Source organism: Falco biarmicus, chromosome 4 (genome assembly GCF_023638135.1).
Source record: "Falco biarmicus isolate bFalBia1 chromosome 4, bFalBia1.pri, whole genome shotgun sequence".
Taxonomy (NCBI): Eukaryota; Metazoa; Chordata; class Aves; order Falconiformes; family Falconidae; genus Falco; species Falco biarmicus.
Genome location: NC_079291.1, coordinates 91,470,231 through 91,490,486, shown reverse-complemented (window position 1 = coordinate 91,490,486; position 20,256 = coordinate 91,470,231). Strand labels below are relative to the sequence as shown.

Genomic DNA, 20,256 nt, shown 5'->3' with positions numbered 1-20,256 from the left:
TTTTTGTTATTTAGCAAAATTGCTTGGGCACTGCTGAATGCTTGGGGGCCGTGTAATTTAAATGCCTTAGGTTTTCAAGCTTGAAAGTCCAGGCTCAGTGCTGCTTGTGAGGATAATGTACAATTACTTTAATCACCATCTGGAACACCTGACTAAGAGCAGCGATGTTCAGCCTTTTGCAGTTGTTATGGGATGAAATACTGTACTGAAAGTAAAACATTCTGAATTTGCCTGTTCCCCGGTTTAAATCAATATCTCTGCCAGTGCAAAGTGTTTTAAGAAATTGCCCACAGAAGTGTTTCTGTTGTTGGAAGCTGAAATTTCTGAAGGATTTGAGTAGGTGCATGCTGCTGGTTTGATCTGTTAAGTAGAGAGAAGTCATAATGGAGAGCTGTTTTTTTTAACCAGTCATCTGTTACTTCTACCCCCAAATTATTCAGTATCCAAAGCACTCAATGGGCACATGGGAAGATATCCTGCTTGTGTGAGTATCTAACCGATGTGAGCAGCTCCAACAGAAGAAAGCAGGAATAGGCTCAGTAGTAAGTGCGTCTGCTGGGATTGTGGGGGAGGAGAAAAAGGAAGATTTGATCCAGTGTCTCCCACATGTGCCAAAAAAACCCCTCCAACCTAGCTCAATTACGCACTCCAGCATGATGGGGATTTAAAAAAACCAACAAACCCAAACCCAACCCAGATGCAGTGCTGAAGGTTGTGTGGTGGGTGTTGTGTAAGAAACCTCCCTTCTGCTTTGGCTCTCTGCCCTCTTTGCCCACGCAAGCTCAGGGGTCTGTCAGGGATGGATTGGCAAGTACAGAGAAGATCAGAGTTTTCCAAGTAAAAAACTGGGGAGCTTTTCTTTGTTTTCAGCAGCAAGGGATGGATTTGTAGGTGTCTTAAAAATATGCAGCGATGTTGGCGTTGGAGCGTTTCTTAACTTGTGCAAGTTGTTCTCCTAAACTTTCTATGACTGAAGCGATAAGTCAAGCAGTTACAGTAAATAGAGTAATATTTTGATTGGTATGAAACCCTTCATTTCTTCTTGATGTCTAATTAGCGTAGCTCTGTATGTCAAATATTTATCCGCTCTACCCAGTGTTGTGCTCACTTTGGTGGTGCTCCATCTGGCTCTGCCTTCCTCGGAGCCTGTTCCTCTAGCAGTGAGCTTGCCCATGCTCAGCACTGGCGCCAGATCCCAGCCAGTTGCCCATCAGGTCTCTTGAACTGGGAGGGAGCTCTTCTCTCCGGCAAACGCGGGTGGCAAGCAGTGCTGTGCAAAACCACGGACGGGCCAGCCTGTGACTCCTTTTGCTTCGTGTCACTCTGAAGTGCAGGCTGAGAAATGTCCTGCCAGGTCCTTCCTGGCAGCTGCTGATTGCTTGTGAGTGGTACGTCCTTGGTAAATGAAGCCATCATATGCCTGTAGATGACCAGTAACGTAATTCCTTGGCATAAAATCTCCCACAGCAGAACTGGTGAGAGCATGTGGTGTAGAAGCCTTTTGTATTCTCAGGGACTTGAGTATTGCCTGTGTTGCACACTTGAACAGGAGCAGGAGGGGTTCTCTGGCTCTAGTGGTAACCGCACCTCAAGTTACAACACAGCCGACAGCCCTTCAGTTGAAAAATGATGACCAATGTTTATCTTTAGGCCAAAATGTCAGACTTTTATTTTTTTGTGCCGTCTGGGATGTGTTGATTGTATTTCTTGGCATGTTTGCTGCCTTACAGCGCGCACCCAGTTCTCATTTCATACGTGTGTCATGTATCTTCTGCATCTACCATATGTACTTGGTGTCCCATAGCCAGCTACTGAACATGTGACACTATCTGATTAAAAATACCTATTAAACAGGTTTCCCGTTGTTTTTCTCCTTTTCAAAATCTGATCAATGAGTAGTTTAGATATACTGGACTGCCTTGGGAAACAGCTGTGCTTCAGCCCTTTTTTTGGGATTTGGGTTGGTTTGTAGTCAGCTGGAGGTAGCCTTGAATTAGCAGCAATGGGGGGAGCTGGGGGGTTGTGCCAGCTTTGGGAGACTGAGAGCGTTTGAGCTGTGGGAGAAGATGGGGATTCACTGCGAAAGCCTTTAGGAGCCAGAGGAATTTCAAACCTTAGTGAAGTCAGAGTTGAAAAAATAAGTTTCAGGTAGTGCCAGGTGGAGAAGCTGGAGGGTAGTGCAGCGTCTGGAGCAGGGGCTGGTGACTGGTGCATCCTGGCAGGGGCCGCAGGCAGGGAGACCTTGGTGGACTTGGGGGGAACTGCAGAATTTTTCTACTGCTTGATTCACAGAGTGTCTGACCAGTTTCCTGCTTTTATCTTGTGGTACTATGAAAATAGAAAACTAAAAATAATCAAAGAGCTTCTTTCTCTTCAAGATAAGTTGATGCATATAAGAATGACTTGAGTATCAGTTTCAGTAGAAATGACTTTTCATGTGAATTTCTATTTTTCAGGTATTGGAAATCTGACTGAAGTCTACATATCATGCACTGGAGAAGGTAATAGTACTTCAATACTAATTTTGATTTGTTGGTGATTTCTCTTCTTAATATCATTGCATTGAATGTCAAAATCTTTGCATTGCTTGTGCTTTGGACTGAAGAATCTGCCCCTTAATTTCTCAGTACACTATCAGTGGGTTTTGTGTACCTTTTTTTTAAAAAAAAAAAGTATGAAAAGTCTGCGTTTAAGTTCTTTAGGGTGTATATCTTGCATTTATCCAATTCCACATCGGAAGGTTTATGGAGGATATGGAACAGCTTGCCTTTAAACAAGACAAACTTCAGAAAACTATTTTTGTAAATGTACCCTTGTTTAAAAGAATGTATGTGATATGAAGATTGAACTTCTTACAGAAGGATATTGATATCTTGTTACCAATAGTGGTTTTCTTCTGGTTAGGCTTTTATTTTCCTTGTGAAGAGGCTTTCAAAATTGGTGTTTGCGTAATCATTGAATGATTGACTGTATAGCTGAATTGGCCAAACAAACCTGTGTCACTCTGAAACTCAGATTTTCTTAATGGAATCAATATTCTTAGTTGAAAGGTGGGTTTTGTCCTATATAAGCTGAAATCATCTTGTGGGTGTTTTTATGTGGTAGTTATTGTTTTGGTGTTTTTTTTCCCCCTCAACCCCTGGAACAGTATCAAGTACAAAACACAAATTTAAGTGTGAAATAAGTTGCTCTGTGGAGTGGTCAGCTCTGGTCCAGCCAAGAACAGAAGGCTGTGCCCTCCTTTGCATCCCTACTACCTTGATTTTGCCCTGTCCAGAACTGCCCTGCCAAGCTTGGCTTCCATGTAGCCAATATCCACGGATAAAACTGCTATCAAACAACAACATGCTTTTAAGTATGAATTGCTATCTCCAAAGGAGGAAAAAAAAAACCAAACAACTTTCCAGAGCTTACAATGAAATATTTTTTTAAAATATGTGGTTTTCCTTCGTAGTTTTAGGCATTGTTGTCCTATCTGTTCAGAGATGTTACAGATGCCTTCTGATCAAAATATTTAATCTCTTAATTTGTTTTTTTTGAGTGATTAGGAAGTTTCTCCTTAGTCCTTGGTGGTGTTTACAATGAAAACTGAATTACTGCTGTAGATCAAATAACATATTTTTATTCAGCCTGGGCCTTCTGAAATTTGCAAAGCTATCTTTGTGTGAGGTTTTCAAAGACAGTATGATAAATTCTGTGATGTATCACTTGCTAGTAGTCTGAAAGGAAAAGCTTATTTCTTAATATAAAAGATAACTTTGAATAATGGACTCCTCATCCCTTTGGACAATACTCCTAAATTAGCCTCAAAGCCCTTTCTCAGGTGAAATCTCATTTTCAGGTTCCCCATAGTAAAAAGGAGATACTGATACCCATTTCATTTGGAAAGTGTTTTCAATCTTGCTGATGAAAAGTACTTCTGAAGAGTTAGGCAACCTTGATTAATTGAGCCTGAATAAGAAGTGCAGGATCAAATTTCAGGATATTATTTTTAGGCTGCAGGCTTGTGTTCTGCATTCCAAATCCTTGAATGCCAGTTTGATAGCAAGTGTGAACGACTGGAGTAGACAGCTATATGCACAGTAGTAATGGCTTGCACATACTGACACCACTATAGACAGAAGAATGGAAATTGCTTTCTGTTTACAGAACAACATAACTATTTGGTAAACACTTCTCATTAGCAAGAATGTGATTAGAATTTGTGTTAAATGCCTCAGTTCTGTGATATATAACCTGTGTGGTGTTTGTAGTGAAGTGGTGATGAAAAAAAAAAAAAAAGCTGAGTGTGGAGAAGTGCTCGGCAAATATTACGGATGCTTAAAAGTTCAGTGATGCAACGTGTGATGTTTAGGTCTGATAATGGGACCCTAAGCCAGAGCTGCCTTCTGTGGGAAGGGGGAGGCAGAATAGCAGTCTGATCTAAGCTCTGAGATGTCCTGAGCAGAGAGCTTGTGCAAACTGTGTCTAAAATTCGCCCCTTGCTGGCAGGGCTAGCAGCATACCTTGAGATCCAGCATTGTGCTTCCAAAGAAGTGAGCACAACACAATTTTTTAGGAAATTGGAGGGGTCACATGTGTTACGCTCAACAAAAATACTATGATGGGGACTGCAATTTTTATGTTTTATACACATTGCATTTCTAAGGGAGGGGAGGATTTGCTAACCCACAGTCCTGAGCAGCATGTGGTCCTTGCCAAGCCATAAGCAAGGCAAATTTGCGGTTTTGCTTCTGGTCTGGTGAGCCAAAACTGGCTGTTGCTTACCTAAGTGACTCAGTAAGTACAGATTTGAAAGGAAACGTTTGTGCATTGTAATAGTATAATTATAAAATTCTACTTTATTACCTGTCAAGCTAATTAAAACAGTTACAGGCTAACAGTCGTCTTAGCTTGTGGCATCTGTGCATTGTATTCAACAACCAGGCTTACAGTGTAATTTTAATTAGAAATATTACCAGCAGACACAGCGTAGCGTTGTGTTGGAGAAATGTCCTTGCCTGTGTAGGAATACTGAATGTGCTGGGTAATAGCTCTAAGAAAGGAAATAGTAAGGAATATGCTTTCTGCCTCATAGTCTGAATAGCAGTTAGTTGTGGCGTGGTTTGAAACTGTAGGGTTGTTCTTCCCCCACTGGCATCCAGCACCGAAGCGGTAGCATCCCCCTTGCTTGGTGTGTGAGTGTTTGTGTCTTGTTACCTGTTGGCTGCTGGGATCTGGAGAAGTGCCACCCCTTCCAGGTGGAAACTTTCTTGGGTGGAAGCACTGCGGGTCGGTGTGGAAGAGGATTACTTGGATATTGTCTTACTGTATGTACCTTACAGCACTCCTTCAAAGACGGGAATTGTCATCTCCAGACATCCCTCCGCTTCTCAAGGTCCATGGAAAATAACTGTCCTCCTTCCTAGGCTCCTTATTGCCAGGTGTCTGCCACCAAGTCCCCTTACTCTTTCCCTGATGCTCTCCTGAGTATCTGCTGTGTCCTTTCCTCCCTTATGGCCTCCTGGTTTCCTTCCCTCCTGGTTCCTTTCTCCCCCTCGGCACTCTCTGTGCCTGCCAGCCCTCTCCTTGGACACCTGCTTCTTGTATGCGTTGGGTTTCTCGTGCCACCAGTGCTTCCCTCTGTGTGGAGAGCTCAAACAATTAAAACTGAATTGGAAAAAGTTGAATTTGCAAAATTCCTATTTTTACAGTGGGTTTATTGGTATCTTTCGAAAAATGAGTGGTCTCTGCTTTCCTTGCCGTTGCACCTCAGATAATTTGGTAACTTTACAGTGGAATGAAATGACAATTTTTGATACACATAAGTGGAGTTACAATTATTTCAGGGGCAGCATTTTGCTTGAGATGTCTCCTGTTTCTTATGTAATATTTAGGATGGAGTACTCCTGGCTTGACTCTTCTTCATAAGAGCGTGATGACTACAAAAGCACCAACTGGATACTTGAGAAAAAGTTGTAATAGTTCCGTTAAAAGTCACGGCACCTGCCCAGCTCTCCCCTGGCAGGCTGGCTTGGCAGCCCGAAGGTGTGCCCCGTGCCACAAGGAGCTTTCCCTTGGCTGGTACAGAGCTTTCAGGGTGTATTGTCTTTCAGAGTATGTGAAGATGTGTTGTCTGTGATCCCTGAGTGGGTGTGCGGAGCTGAAAATAACACCCAACGAACATCTGGTAAGGCAGCAATGCTCTTCTCTGCAGAACCTGATGGAAAGAATATTTCTGCACGAAGCAAATCTGCCCTTCTGCTCTTGCTTGATACTGAGAGGAGGTCCTGGCCTTACAAGAAGGTTAAGATGTCATGAAGTTTAATATACTCTGAAAATAGTCCTGCTAAAGCCACTGTTGGTTGTGATTGATGATGCATGTTATGATGGTAGTTCTGAATCTTGTGTTTGTGTGTGCAAATTGCTATTTTCCAGCCTTTTCAAGGTTGATAACTTTATCTTATGGTGCAGCCCATGTTTAAGGATTTCACGTTGCATTAGCCTTTGATTAAGGGGAAAGTAACTTTGATTAAAAGCCACTAACAGTGCTTCTGTGGACTGGCTTGGAATAATCTATCAATCATTCTTCACGACTGAGAGCATATTTTGGACATGAGGGTCACCCTTTGAGGATTAATTTTCTGAGATAAACAGCTAATAGCTGTTGGATTATTATGGTCAAAAGAAGTTGTTCTGGCATTTTTAAAGAGCTCATTACTGCAATAAGGACTTGCTAAACTGATCAGGTTTTAAGCCATTGCTTGAACAGCCAGGTCAAGATGCATCAACCTTGGTTCAAAGGCGTTATTGAATGACAGTTGCACACACCTCCCTGCTCCTGCTTGGGTAGAGGCACGTCCTGGCAGTTGCTTTTGCCTACTTCGCCATTTTTTTCCTATTAATTGAACTTTCTGCACCCTTTACGTTAGCAACTAAAATAACCAGTTGGCAGCTTTATTGGAGTCCCCTGTAAATAGCAGAATAAACATGTTCTTCACAATATCTGGAAAATACATTTCACAGCTGGCTTATGTTTGTGGGTGGGTGTCACTGCCTGCTGCTTATCCTTTGGGCTTCAGGGTTCCTTTCTTCTGTCTCCATGTTGTTTTTTTTTGTTTTAGTTCCTGCAACACTGTCATCAGGTGAGCTTACAGGTGTAGAGGAGCAGTACGTTGTGAGGACAACTCCTGAACTGCTAGAAGATGGAGCCTGCTCATGGGTGTACAAGTGGTAGAGGCTGAAAGCAAAAGAAGTATGTCTGAGATAAACTACTTCTATTTAATAAAAAAGGCAGAGCCTTAAACAACAAAGATATAGGTAGCTGCTGTCAGAAGCACTACTTAAAAGGAATGAGAAACTGTCTTCTGGAGGGATTAGTGTACTGAGAAATAAACTGCTGTATCACTGGAAGCAAGCATTAGGTAGCCCTGTGAGGAGCAGGGAGTTGGATTTCGTGATCCCTATAGGTCCCTTCCAACTCCAGATCTGATTCTAATAGAGTCTAGAGGCTCTGCAAAAAAAAAAAATAAAAAAAAATAAAATCCTGCTGTAATTCAATTAAAATCACAGTAGGATTTTCTGTTTGAGATGGTAAATGCATGATTCTGTATCTCGTGGTGGCTGGTGCCTCAAAGGTTACTTAGGTGAGCGTAGAGCTCCTGAAAAATGCTGTAGTGAGAATTCTGGAATGACAGAATTCTCCATTTATTGACAGGTGCATTTTCCCAATGCGCCTGTTGAGTTTGGACTGCTGCTTGGTCTTCACGTATTTGACACTTCTCTAGTAGATTGTTAATCAAGAGTTGTACTAAGCACAAAAAGTAAATGTTTCTTCCTACAGGTGGGACGAGATGTGGCAGTGGTTTTGACCATTACCAAAACGGCTGCTTTGCTATCAAATCTTGTGTTAATTGTTTGAAATGCCTTGAATGTGCCCTTAGCAATTTTCAATAGCATCAATTAACATTTAGGAAATTAATTTCAGAATACTGGAATATTAAACATTTACTTTAGAAATGTAAATGAGGTGTACCAACTTTGCATGTCACATGCCCCTTAACCCAATATTCATAAGGCAAAAAATGCTAAAGTCAACAAACACAAAGATGTTTTTTGGTGCTAAAACTATGAAATATGAAACGATTGCTGCCAGTTTTGATGCTGCACCAGTATACTAAAGATATTTGCTCAGATACATGGTGCTGGAGCACTCTGAAACTGCAAAAGTGATACCTCTGGCTAGGAATTAGGAAATCCCAAACTAAACAAATGTCTGGATGAAACATCACAGCCTGTCTATCCCTAAGGGTTCTTTGTGGCATACTTCATTTTTTCTTTTTTTTTTTATTCAATTCCCAAGAAATAAACAACTTAGAAATTAAGGTGCTTCAGGAAATCTTTAGTTAAAATTAATATTTTCTTTGCAGATTAAAATACTTAGTCTTATCTTTACTAGAACCTGTTCTATCACCCTTTTATTGTTATCAGTATAAAATACTATCTGTATGATTCTGCAGAAAGGTGTAACGGCTTGACTTAGTCTTCTTGAAAAACGCTTGCCTGGTCTATCTGGTTTTTTTTCTATATTGGTCTTAAGTGTATGTTTGCATCCCTTGCTCCAACAACAGTGTTCTGGCAAACTGAGGCATTGCTTCAGTGGATCAGTCTGCCAAACAAAGGAACGTTCCTTAGGGTGAACTTTGAAGTCTCTTTTGAATTCTGAGTCTTAGTTTCTTTTACTTAGGAGCATAGTTATATTAGTATCCCCTTTGAGAAGGAAAATAAAATCTTTTTGTTTTACTTAATTCAACCTGATCATCACACCTATTTATACCATCTTAGGAAGAACATCTTTGCCTCCGTGCTTGGAAACACATCTTTTGTTTCGATTTCTCATAATCTTACTCTTTCTGAATCATAAAACTTCTTGTATAGCATGTTGCAAGTCTAGTTTTCATGGAATGGTAGAGTTTGGAAGGGATCTGTAGGAATGATGTAGTGCAACTGCCCTGCTCAGAGTTTTCTAGTAAAATGTTATTTCAGTACTTATTGAGTGGCAGCTGTCCTCGATACACCATGTGGCATGAAGAAGGAATCAGAATATGACTCATTTTTTGTCTCCAGTATGTAATTCCTTCTGGTCTTTTTTTATCACTTCAGCTCCCTTGCCACTTTTAAATCTTTTAGAAGTTATCACTTTAGACTCACAGCCACTATTTTCATTCCTCTTCACATAAAACTCCTTTCCATCAATTCTTTCCTGTAGCACTCTATTAGCTCTGTATTCTCCTTTGTACTGGTGACTCATTACCAGTTATGAGTGTGCAGCAATGTATGTTAGTTGTCACCTACTGTTAAGTACTTATTTCGGTAGTTTAACTGCCCAATATTTGCATTTCATGCACTGCTAAAGTTAATGGGAATTTGTATCAGTTTTGTGGCGCCCTATTTCAAAGTAGTTCAGAGATCTCTTGTTCCTCATTTTCTTCATCTTCGTTCTTCTCATTCCACAAGAATTATCACAATTCTACTGTATCACCTGCTTTGATATGTGAGATGGTATATTCAGCACAGTCCTTGATGTCTTTTTTTTTTTTTTTTTCTTCCACAAGAAGCAGACAGAAAAAGCTGTTTTCATGCTGAACAGATGTGTCCTGATTTTCTTTAGTTTTGTTTAGGTTTTACCACAGTCTGTTATCCTAGAATTAAAACACCTCTTCAGAGGCTGATGATTAGAATTACCTCTTATTTTTTTTTCCTCCCTGTAAAATGTCACTGTAGCATCTTTCGCTTTTTCTTGATGACTGCTTTCAAAAGGTATGCAGTAGTGGAGCTGCAGTAGCTACTGCATTGAGTTATGCCACTTGAACGTGAACTTTAGTCTTCACCATTGATGATCCCATATTAGTAGTTCTTCTTTTTGATAGTGCTGTGAGAATATATTGTTTGTAACTTCTTCTTATCCATCAAGACCTTAAACTTCTCAGTCTTCAGCATTCAAGCATCCTGAAGGGCTTGCATGCTCTTGGGGCTGGCTCACAACTGTTGTGGCTCAGCATACCCTTGCTCAGAGATGTTGGTTGTTCCCACCAACACATGTGAAAACCCACCCGAGTTTCTCTACTATTGTTTTTGCCTAATCATTGACTTCTGTGGTGGTTTGTTGTACACCATTCCATAGCCAGCTGCAGTGGTTTTTAAATCAATTTGTAATGGGGATTTTATGGTGATTGTGTTGCCAGGTTTCTTTTTAAGCTAGAAAGATGTTGGAAGGGAATGACTGACCCACCAAGGACGCACAAGCTCCTTACTGTCTCTCCTTTAGCAGGACACTTCTTTTTCTTCAGCATCTGTTTGAGACTTCAGTGTTGTGCGCTAATTACAGTTGCCATTTAGCGAACCTACACGCAAGCTGGGGATGGTTATATGCAGCCTCCGAGTCTCAGCTGCTCCTTAGGCGAGGCTCCTGGACTATGTGTACGTGCTCTGAAGCAGAAGGGCTTGTGGATATGGCGCAGGTACTGCAGGCGGGTGTTACCTTATTAAAATTCATCTCCTGTTTTTCATGATTAATTGCACTAGTGTAAACTTTGTATTTCTAGATAGAGCAAGGTGTACATGGTCATTTGGTGAGGACCTCTGGCTGTATTTATCTCTTCTTAGAAACAGGGACCTCAGCTTGCACTTCTGAGCTGCTGAGAGTCTGCAGCAGCTCAAAGTCATTATGCAGCGTTACAAATAACTTCAGACAGGAGATGTGCTACTTCTCTCTCCGTTAGAGTGCTGCTCAGATCTGGAAGTTGCTTTGCTTTTCAGGCAGAACTGTAGATCTGGACTAGGTCTGGGCATCTCCATTTTATGCTATCTCTTTGTTACTGTCAGAACTCATCACGTACATCTGCCAGACTGTACGCGTAGCATGCGTGCTAAGTAACTTTGGTTTTTGCACAGTGAATCTCCCAAGGAGATGCTGTCATCTTTGCTGGATTTTCATTTCGCTCTCTTTAGTGCTTTCTGCAACTTACGGCAGGTCGAAAATCACACTTACCTTTGCTGGTGATGCCAGCCTGGCTCTGGTCAGGGACATGCAGTTTTTATACTCTTGTAAGTTTGGGTTTGCTTTTTATCTTCCGAGACATATTTTTTTTTACCCTTATACCCTGTGTTTACCATCTGCATTTTGGAGATAATTTCAAGTATTTTTATAACCCCATATACAATATTTTCAACTCAGTTAATTGTACCAAGTTCACTTTCTATAGTAATACACAAAGCGGTTGCAGTCTTTGTTCTGCTACAGTCCATAGCAGAAAAAAAATCATCAGTTTCCAGATGACTTTCATTTTCCTTCCTAAGCCATTTCTGTGTAGTTCTGCATTCCAATGCTCTCTCTGCACTAAAGCTCTTTATGCTGTGGTGTATTTTTAACTAATGATGTGTCACTGTACCAGCTTGGATTTTCTTGTATCTATTCTGTAAACAACTAAAGTTCTTTTTAAGGGGGAGGAGGAGGAGAAGAAACGGTGCCAAGGAGTTACAAGTCGTGTTCGTCTTCATGCAAGCAAAAGAGATCAGACTGGCCTAGGACCAAATTAATTAAATGTTCCATTTAGTGGAAGATGTCAGTTAGGAATAGATAATACTTTCCATCTGAAGTGCTTCACTGGTAGAGAAGAACGTCTCTGTGTGAGCAAGCAGCTTCTGAATGTTACACAAATGTCAAAGCACTTGCAGAAGTTTTAGGGCTGAGACTTTGCTGGTGAATGTTATCTCCCCGCAGGTTTTTTGGCTCCAACTTTCCCATTAAGAGGGACAGCGTCAGCAGAGTGCTCAGGGATTACAGGAGCCAGAAGGGCCAAAGCATCATAGAAGCAAAGGGAGACTCGGCACAGTTACTGCTGTTAGTGGATTGCGGTGCCAGGTCCGGGTGGAGCAGGAGGGTGTGCGGGTTTAGAGGGTAACAGTGGACAGAGTAGCTCTTGCATTTATATTTAATGAACTGGTAATTGTGACATACGATGAGGAGAGAAGAGTAGACCTTCTGGGACTAAGGCTGAGAAAGGAGTTAGGAAAGGGAGTTGGTCAAAGTAAAGTAAATTGGCAAAGAGGTAGGGGGGGTTTCTTAGCAAAGTGTGTGTGTGGGAGGAGACTGGAATGCTTCCCTGCATGTAATTTTCTGCAGTAATTGAGTATAGTTGTAGCTTCTGAAACTATATATATGTATATACACACACAGATAGATACTTTAAAAGTCAGTTACCTGGAATATGTATTCTTAGGTTGCAGAAATGTAATTTCACATACTGTAGGCTAGGTAACTTTAATAACAGTTTACTGATGTAATACTGCCCTCTGCTTAAGGAATGCCAAACTTCATTGCGTAGTTGTATTGCTTAAAACAAAACATACCTGAGCAAAAATCTGGATTTTTATGCAGAACTTAGGATCACTTTGGTCTGGAAGGCTAGATCCCTGGTATTTGTGGGCTGCAGGATGTGAGCACTGACTGGCTCAACTACCGCAGGTGGATCCTGTTACCCATCTGGTGGTGTGGGACTCTCCTTCCAACTGTAAAAATAATGTGAAACGTTCTGTTTTTCTGCTCTGAAATGTTTATGTAATAATCTTAGTCTTATAAGAGTCTTGACTAGAGGTGGTTAGGTAAAAGAATGAAGCTAACATGTATCTGTCAAAAGCAAATTGACTCATTTTGATTAATTTGCTGGAAATAAATACCAAAAGGATGAAAAAACTATTTGCGTGTCATCTGAAGTGACTTGGTGCACTTGATTCTGCCAGTGTGCATCAGACATGTTGTTTTTGCTTGTAGCCACTGCAAGCATATTCCATGTGGGACAGTAATGTCTTGAATTACCATTTTCACAGAGGATGTAGAGAAGCAGTCCCCCACTTCACATGTTCCTTTTTTGTTTTTCTGGGATCAGCTTGTGATCCACTTCATAGGCAAAGCTTGTCTGACACCGATCCAGGTTATCTACGTAGCACTGGCTGTTATCCCATACATATTTTTTTGGTTTAACTGTGCAAACCTAATACTTTAGCCCAGGGCTTGGCCAGCCTGATGTGGTGCCCTCTGCACTGGGGGCAGCCGATACTGGGAGTGACAAAACACGTGAGAGGTACCTGAAGCAGATTACCAGTGCAGATAGAGGTGTTGATGCAGAATCAGCCCAGCACATGGACATCTGACAGGATTTGTGATTCCCAGCTTGAGTGAGAAATATCAGAGGCACAAATGTGATTGCCACTTGTCTTGTGGGTTGTTTTTTTTCTCTCTCCCAGTTCACCATGTCGCTTCTCTTGATAAAGCCTCAGCTTGCAAGCGCTCAGGCATGTCTCAGCTTTACCCAAGGAATTAAGCCATCGGGGCTGGAGGAGATTAAAATATTAACAAGAGCATAATCAAGATAGAGAGCCCCTGACAGCTGCCTGCTGCTCACTAAGGTATAACCCAATGCCCACGGAGGTGAAGGGGCTGCTCTGAGCAGGAGGAGGCTGAGCTTGCAGAGCCCCCACCGTGTGCTCCTGCCCACCCCTGTCCCACGAGGCTTGCAGGACCTCCCCGAGCTGCTGTGCAACACGCAGGCATGCCGTGCATTCAGCTGCTGTGAATCCATGTCACTCTTAGCTGCACTGGAGTGGCGTTGATCTGTCCGAACTGATCATCTGTCCCGTGTTCTGCCAGTGGTGGTCATGGAAAAAAAAGCCTGTTTCAGAATTCAGTAACACAAAGTGACAGAGTTAAAACTCTGCATTTTATATGAATATTAGATGTGATATGTTCTGCTTTATTAAGAAAATCTGTTTGGCATTCTGTTACAGAAGAACTAATTGGGTCTGTAGTGAGTGCATAAATCAGGGTTTCCTTATGCAGCACCACTAATTTATGTACATCGAGGTCTGAGAATGTTCTAGGCAACTTCGGAAGTGATGTGCAGTTTGGGTAAATTTAGAAAATCCAAAGTGACTAAAAGATGTAAATGGATATGAATCTTCTTCCCGAAGCATACACGTGCAGCTGTGCAATAGGTAAAATACTGGGCAATATGAGGTGTGTAAGATAGAGTGTCTAAAGCTCCCTGCTGTTCTCCATTTATCAGACCTGACCAGATAATTCACAGCTTGTAATTATTGGGCTATTTAGTATGATTTCCGTGTAACAGAACATGTGCTGATTAATATCTTATATTTTCAAAATGAATCAGTGAATGTTTGTCTCCATGAAGATGCAGAGGAAAGCACTGAGACAGGGAGAGGTCTGGACAAGCGTGATGTCATGGTTTGTGTTTTTTTTCCTGGTGGTAATAACTGGAGAGACAATCCCTGAACTACACAGCAGCCTTTTTTCTTCACTGAAATTAGCTGCATGTCCCATGCTCCTGCAATCCTGAAACGTGAGAGGAGATTGAAGGTCAGTGGCTCATTTCTGCAACAAGCCAGAATAAGAAACCCCAGTCCGTGCTTTCACGAGTAAGAAGGAGCAGAGATGGGGCAAAGTGAATGGCTTTCCCTAAAAAGCCCCGGAAGGGAATACAGTGAAATACACTTTGCAGCCCACTGTGTGACTGTGGGAAGGGAGCAAGTGTCCAAGCAGCTCCCAGATTCCTAGGGCTGTACACATGGGACCCTTCCTGATTTCCCTGCAGACTGAGATGTGCCGAAGATGTGTCAGATGTTGTGAATATCAAAAGTTAACATATTGCTGATATGATATATCATATATGATATTGCAAGCTTAGTGCATTATTTTAACACAGTACAGGGACCAGTTAGTGTGCCTAGCAGAGAAGGTTGGTGTTTTCTAGATCTCTGATCATTAGGAAATGCAGAATGCCTTGGCGTTTAGCTTGTAGGGGCAAATGTATGCAAGATATAGGGCTTTAGTTGCATCAGGAAAGATTCATATTAGATACTGTGGGGGGGAACCTTAGCAAGAGGGAAGGTATGGGAACTGAGTTTGAAAAAGAGATCTCTGGCTTTGGAGGGAGCACAGGGTGGGTGGTCAGTGTCCAGAGCACCTTCCAATGCAGGCATTTATAATGAAGATTTAAGGTCCCTTAAGGTCCTGCCTTCTTACAGCCCCTGCAGCACTTCATGGGAGCCAGACCATGCCCTGAAGGAGTGGCATCTCTGGCAGCAGGCAGTATGGAGAAATCAGCTGGGAGGTGCTAGCAACTGGACTGAGCTTCCATCAGAAGTGCTTTGGAGTACAGAGATGATAACATGGAGTTTGCATGCTACGCGTGTGAGGACTGCGTTCATGGAGACTGGGGCCAAAGGAGAGTCCCTGTCTCTTTTATTTCCATTTAAGTGATAGGAATGGTTGCCTTTGGGTATATATTTTTTTTTTATTTTGCTCATCTTATGAGGTGTCTGGAACCATTAAAACAGGCTGCAGTCCCTTCCTGAGATCTAGGTATCTGTTCTCAGCTCTGCACACTGTTTCATTAAGATATTAGATAAAATCTATAAACGTAGCCAAACTAAAATCCAAGCTTTCTGGTTCTCAGGAGCATGGTCTGATGACTACATGCGGTGGCAGCGGGTGCTGTAGCCTGGCAGTAGCATGCGATCCAGCCCAGTAAACTTCTAATTATTGAGGCCCCTCTGGTCTACAGCACCAGGAAGGAATCTAATAGTTTGATATCGGACATTCCTCCATAGTGTGCTAATAGGGACCGTGGCACCTTTGAAGCAGAAGGGCTCAGGGGCGTCAGCTCGTTGGGGGAGTTTCCATCGCAACTTTTAGTCCCAGCTAGCATGGTTCTCCTGCCAGCGTATTCAAAGGGAGACCAGACCCACCACTGTTCACGTAAATGTACTTTTGTTGGGTAAAAATGTTCACCGGGAGCTCAGTCCAGCAAGATGCAAATCCTGCTAAGCGTGCAGTCTCTGTGGGATTTAGTTATGGATGCACCGACTCGTCAGCATAGCGATGTGTGAAGCACTTTTCCTGGCCAGGAGCAGTGCTGTAGATGTATTTGGAGCTTCCACGCTAAGCTTCAGTATTTGCCTCCAAGGCAAGCTTTTCACTAGATGAAGTTTTAAGAATCTAGACCAGGGAGCGAAGTACTTCCATCATATATGGAGCACTGTTCTTTCAAAAAGATGTCTTAGATTTACAAAGGTGTTTTCCATGTATAGTAATCAAAGTGTGTATAGAATATACTCTTTAATTAAAACAAAAGAGCTTGAGAGGAATTAAATACACCTATAAAATGAGTAAGTGCTCACAAGGCTTTCATTTAATCAATAGTCATGTCGGCAGTGATTGCAAAAAAAAAAAAAAAACCAACCTTCAGTACACCATTTTAATCAGAGATGTTTTTCCTGGCACGGGGGCGGAAAATATACTGATTAATTAATTTCTATTCCTGGAATGAGACAGCCTCCCAGCAGAGCTAATCTGAACAGCTTGGTGACATGGCAATATGCAGTAAAAGTGTAAGTGGTCCCTGAGTTGATGTCGTCAGACCCAAGGCAAAGCCCACAGCCCGTGTTGGAGCTGATTAACGAGTAGGTCTACTCCAGAAGAACAAGTGGTAAACTTCAGCGCTGGGGGAACTTGGTGATGCTTTTGATGCGTTGGGTTTATTGAACGTTGAGTTTTTTTGCCTGGCTGGGAGCTATTTTATGACTTTTTATATAAAGTAGTTTTTATGTTAGGGCTATTTTAGAGCAAAGATTTTTTTTTTTTTTTCCTTTTTGATTTGCGTGTCAGACTGGCTCCTGCAGTCTGTCCTTGCTCAGCACGCAGGATGCGGGTTTGTTGTGCCTGTGGGGATGCAGACTGTCCCAGATGAGACGGGAAAGGTAACCAGCTTCCTTCTAGGAGGTATTGATGTACTAGTTGCATATAATTAAGAATGTTAACAAGGGCATTATTGTGCTAATTATTATGTCTAATTAGGGGAAAAAATTAGAAAACTTCATGGCTACTTCCTGCTAGACAGAACTTACAAGCTTTCCAGAGACTAAATACATTAATTAATCTACCGTACCTGTTTAAATACAAAAATACTAGGAATATTTTCCATTCTGGGGAAAAAACGGAAAAAGCAAGGGTATGTAAACTTCTACTTAGGCAGCCTATTTAAATATGTAAAACTAAACTAAAAAATGATTACAGAAAGGTTGGTTTTTGTGATCCAGTTGATGGAAACAGCTCAGCAAGCAGCTGTAGGAGAACAGGATGAAATTGGACCATAGGGAGGAAGAATTAAATGGGGGAGAGGAGGCAGAAATACTTTATATTGACTTTGGTGGCCAAATTGGCTTATCGTGGAACTCTGGGGTAAAGAAGGGTGGACTTGGAAGACTTTTAAGGGGGGGAAGGAAGCTGTCTGGGAAGGGGAGAGGGGCTACCTGGGATGTGGTGTGATCCTCCTCAATGCATTTGTTGTTCCTAATGCAGTTGAGTATTTTCTATGCTAGTTGAGCAGACTGTGGATGCTCTGGGTTTCTATAAATCCTATCTCTGGCTTTATTATTGTAAGTAGCTTTCACCTGCTGTCACGCTCCATGTTAGCAAAGTTGTGACTGCATGGTACCACAGCTGCAGTGTTGCTGGAGATGTTCAAAACCTGCCTGGATGCGACCCTGTGCAACCTGCTCTAGGTGACCCTGCTTTAGCAGGGGGATGGACCAGATGATCTCTGGAGGTCCCTTCCAACCCTGACCATTCTGTGAGAGGCACATGAGAGGCTTTCTTCAAAAAGTAGTGTCCTCCCCTATTCCACCACCATGCAGAACTGATAAACTACCCTGTACTGCTTGCAATATCCCACGGAGAAGTCTCTCCAGCGCTTTGTCAAGCTTGTATTGAGCGGCGGCCAGTGCCAGTGTAAGGGCTGGAAGCACTTCAGCAGCAATTCAGAGGAAGGCGAGGGTGGGCACAGAGCATCCCCCACGCATCCAGCCTGGGATCTCAGTTGTGTTAAAATATTTTAAGAACCTCTAGAGTCTGATCTTGATTCTGTACACTGCTCTTAACTCCACAGGAGTAAATGGGCTTAGTGGTAAAGTGCACAGGCTGAAGAGCTTTGGTGGACGTTCTTATGCAAACATAATCAGTTCCTAAAATCATCCTAAAACATTTTGGTGGTTTATTGCAACCAATAAAATTGATTGAAATGACATTCTGTGCAACTGGTTTATATGCTGAGAATTTTAGGTGGCCAAATATGAAAGTATGCAGCCATGATTTTAGAAAAGCTTTTATTGGACAGTTGCAATTTGCTCTTAGTTCATTAAAATCAGTAGATGGATGTTATGATCCATTGAGAATGACATGAGCTGTTAAGAACTTTCAGTATGGGATTTGGTTATTACAAACTGTAACTCAACTTCCTTTTATTGCTGCTCTGGATGTGACAGAGTTCACATCTTTATCATCCTGTGAATTAAGTTAGATTTTTAAGAGGACAAGAACTCCTTAAGTTCTTTTTCTCCAAGTTTGTTTGCATGAGAGGGTGAGAATTGCGGCCTGACTGTACTGTTCCAAAGAGTTACAACAGATAGGATCGTTCACTTGATGGGGACTTTGAATGGTATCAGTTGAGTATGAACAATTTGGACTTTGAGAAGTAACCTGAACTTTACGCATTTTCACCCCTTTCAGCCCTGTGGCAATTTCTTGTTTCTAAGAAATCAGTGCTGTATGTTACAAAGTGTTACAGAGAAACCATACAGTCAAGAATATCTTGTGCACAAACCATCTCAGAAGTTGAGTACTCCAATCAGTTGACTCAAATATTCATTATGAAAGCAAACCCCTGCTGATTGTAATGAGAATTTTGTCTGCATAAAGCTTTTGTGACTGGGTCTTGAGTGGTACTTCAGACTCCTTAAGTGTGTTTCAGCATCTTTGCTCTAAGGTAATCTTTCCTAAAAATAATGCAAATGGCTTGTGAAGCCCCATTCACAAATGGTGGTATTTTTCCACTGGGTCAAATGTACTTTGGATCTAGACATGAAACTTTGTTTTCCAAGTGTGGGTTTCTTTTAGGCTACATGTCTTTTTATTTGTTTTTTTTTTTGTGTGCAGCTGTATGCATATCAGATGCACAAGTGGTCTTTGAGTCATGCAGGGTTAATTAGGATAGGCATGTTATGATTGAGTTAATTAGATCATCTAAAAACTCACTGCTATTCTTGAAAGCCATTCAAAAAAAGTACAGTTTGCAGAATACGGAGTTGCTCCTCATTCAGTCTGGAGGCAAAACCTTACCCGGGGAAAGGGAGGCTGCACAGAGCACTTCAGTGCTTGGCTGTTTCAGAAACGCTGTCACTTAAAAGGCCTAGAAGCTGCCAAGAAAAGTTTGTTGAGTCTCCAGTCTCCTCATTTTTTCTCTTCTTGTATCAAAAAGCCTTTGACTAAACCGTAACTTTTTGACAGATCTGTAAATTCTCTGGGAGCTCTTCTGGAGTGAATCTACCCATCCTCGCTGTTTCACTCGTCATCACTAAAGCAATGTATTCCTCGAGGGAAGGGTGAGCACCCAGAGAAAAGATACAAAATGCAAATGATACGAATTATAATTCAAGCTAATTAAAGACTGGGAATACAGATGGAGGAAACCAGGGAAGCCAAAAGCTTGGTTTCTTTGCATAGCTTACAACCCCAACAGAGGTTAATGTCTGGTAAAGGGCAGGAGTGAGCTTGCACCCACATGTCTCTGGAACGGTGGTAAAGACTCTTACTAAAAATAATAATAATTAAAAAAAATCTGCTGCTTGTGGTAGGAAGTGTAGTAATGGTGGTAATTGTCCATAAGGGCAATCTCTCCCTTAGCTTGGAAAGGGAAAACTTGACACTGCCAAGATGTACTGTATCTTGCAAAGTTTTTTAAATGAAGTGGAGCTTTTTGCAGTCCTGAATAGATGTTTATGTAAGAATAAAACGGATTTTCCAAAACACTTTTACCATCAAATTGAGTAGGAGAAGCAACTCTATCATGGAGCTGCATGGTTTTAAGATTAAATGGAATGGAAAATCAGAGTACCTTTTCTTAACCCAGTGAAACTCCATTATGACAGGAGCTTCTGATTTTTAAGTTGTCAGGGGCTGTTTATCCCAAAGAGTGGGCCATCAATTCTGTAAGATTGAAACTTGCTGAATTTAAGTGGTGGAATTTGCAATAGGTTTTGCACTTACTGTAACTGCTTTGTGGTCTGGTGGCAGACCTTAATTAGCTTGACACAAATTCATTAAAGAACTGCGTCACAGTACAAAAGATCAGTGAATGAGAACCT

The 20,256-nt window shown here is 41.7% G+C and overlaps 1 protein-coding gene across 2 annotated transcripts in view; it reads left to right on the top strand.

The window, feature by feature from the left end:
* Window positions 1-20,256, top strand: part of LOC130148520 (contactin-4) — a 339,116-nt gene that overhangs the window by 36,537 nt on the left and 282,323 nt on the right. For both annotated transcript variants that reach the window (XM_056337222.1, XM_056337218.1), the window contains exon 2: window positions 2,457-2,501. The gene's annotated coding sequence lies outside the window, so the exon portion shown is untranslated. The remainder of the gene's footprint in view (window positions 1-2,456; window positions 2,502-20,256) is intronic.